This window comes from Helicoverpa armigera, chromosome 27 (genome assembly GCF_030705265.1).
Source record: "Helicoverpa armigera isolate CAAS_96S chromosome 27, ASM3070526v1, whole genome shotgun sequence".
NCBI lineage: Eukaryota > Metazoa > Arthropoda > Insecta > Lepidoptera > Noctuidae > Helicoverpa > Helicoverpa armigera.
The window spans coordinates 6,869,952-6,872,390 of NC_087146.1; the positions used below are offsets into that span (position 1 = coordinate 6,869,952).

At 38.3% G+C, this 2,439-nt stretch overlaps 1 long non-coding RNA gene across 1 annotated transcript; it reads right to left on the reverse strand.

The window, feature by feature from the left end:
- Positions 1–512: 512 nt before the first annotated feature.
- Positions 513–1,962, reverse strand: LOC135118975 (uncharacterized). The gene is made up of 2 exons (XR_010277897.1): positions 1,755–1,962; positions 513–738 (listed from the first exon to the last, which is right to left on the reverse strand). It is a non-coding gene; the product is annotated as an uncharacterized LOC135118975 (long non-coding RNA).
- Positions 1,963–2,439: the final 477 nt, after the last annotated feature.

A 2,439-nucleotide genomic window follows, 5' to 3' on the forward strand; every position in this document is an offset into this window, starting at 1 on the left:
ATTAATAAATGATAAATGAAAGTGGCATTATTTTTAAATACTTTAATGGTGAAAATTTATTAGGATAAAGATTTTTATCTAGTCCATTAGGCAGAATCACAATACTTGTTCTAGGTTGGTGACTCTTCATCAAAAGTATTATTAGCATCCTACACGATCAATTAAATTGTGCAAAATTGACCGTCTAGAGCGCCCATTAAAACCACCAACACGAACGTCGAGACGGTAAATGCACCTTCCGTAAAACAACTGAGTGTTGATTCTGAGTTTTGTAAGTTTACGCGCTCGATACGTAATTAGGTATAACTTGGCTGAAGTAAAGAGTCGTATGCTACATGACATAATTAGAATATAGCACTCATTCATTTTTCCGGATGATGACGTTTACCTACTATTTCGCAAGTGAGAGCGTTTATAGTACCTACGACCAAGTGCCGATGACAGCTTTCATTAAATAAACAGTTCTAAAATTAATTCTACGTCATTAAGTTGTATGATAATTTACGCATCGAGAAAGTGCACCGTGAAACGTGAAAATCCATTGTAAACAGTTGTTTCAAGAAACCTAACGTTTGTGTTGAGGTGAACTTGAAAATTAGACGGAAATTTCGTCATCGCTCAAATCATCCAAGTCTTCATCATCATCGTCATGGTCTTCGATGTCATGATCCAGGGCTGTGGAGTGTTCTGAAGGCTCCCGAGGTCTGTGCAGCGTCAGCATTGGTGGCGCGTATGGTGCTGAAGAACAAAATTAAGTAATGTTAGACAGTTTTTCTTTATTTACATAGTTATGTACATAGATATTTACAACAAAAACTATCCTAGTAAAACAATACAAAAACCACTAAATTATCTAAAAGCGTCAAAAATTCATCCCCATCGCTGTCAACTGGGAGCGTACCCAAGAGGCTGGCAGCATTACCTCGTTGGATGGCCATGCTGATCCTTTGTCCGAGGTAATATCCAGCCTTTGGTCACGACAAGCGTCAACCAGCCGCCTAAACAGATCGTTAAATAGGGTGTGCGCATTCGGACCCCACGACGAGAGGGTTTCAACCCCAAACGGTTCGAAAATATAGTTGCCGAGAAGGCCACTATATTTCCGCCGCTTGAGGTTCTCCGCGTTAGACAGTGTAATTATTGGTAGTATTTATATACTTCATTTCAGTAGGTAAATAATCTTGATCAAAAATAAAACGCGACTATAAATAAATGTAAATACAACAATAATAATGACACAATCAATCGAATCATTATTTTAAGCCAGTTTCACTCGCGTCCTGTGGAAAATATTGCCCATGTTTAGCGCAGAAATTATAGCTGCCTAACAGTGATAGCATTTTTCAAACCGGGGTCAAGTAGCTTCGGAGACTATTCCATTGAAACAATCAAATCTTTTGTCTTTACAATAGAAGTGTAGATAGTACACACAGATTAAAAATAGCGCCTTTTGACTGTTCTCGTAACCAAACGGCTGGCTTTTATTTCGCCCAACGTTTAAGCATTGTCATTCAACGTGGCAATGCAGCCAGCCTTTGGATACACTGCCGAGTGACAGCGATGAAGACTAATTTTCGAAGCCCTTTATTAGTTTTAAGTTTATGGTTATGTAAATATAGATTTATTTTACGTCCTAAGATAGCATCCTAAGATTTTGGCACATATAGGTAAATGAAGTCGGCTGGAAGCCGACCCCAACGTAGTTGGGAAAAAGGCTCGGATGGATGAGGTAATAAAGATACAATCGGCTTTACCGTCAGGTTCATGCCGGCGAATTTCAACAGATCTTTGATGACCCTCTCTTCTTTCCCACTACTAAAAGCCACCAAAACGCACATCACACACAAAACTATTAATACTTTCATGTTTTAGTTCTTCACAGTGATCTCTCAGTACTGAAAACTAGGTTATGGTCACAATAATACCCTACGACGGTATATATACCGACCCTATGGAGTAACAGGCCACAACATCATTATTTCAAAATAAACACAATAGCACAATGGTTAGTATTGATATGAATAAATAAGGAAAATGATGTTTTACGGATATTATTAACGTTATCAATGCATGTAATATAAACAGGTAAATAGATGCAAGTTTACAATTAAGAGATTGTACAGTCAATACCAAAAACTATTGAACCTTTGTATAAGAGTTTTCGCCTTCTTGGAGGTCAAGTAACGTGTGGTAGGCGTGATCAGTCAGGCCAGTCAATACTAGCTAACGTACGAATTCCTTATCAAATGAAGACCAGATTGATTGATTGGTGATTTTGAGACGAAAAGAAACAATTTGCATTCTTAAAAATCAGTCATCATTCAAAACTATGTTGGGGTCAGCTGAGAAAAACTACTACGAGGCTTTCTGGCTTCTGACTACCCGTAACGACTTCCAGAGATGGCAGCCGAGACCTTCAGTTTATCGTGCTTTCTGAAA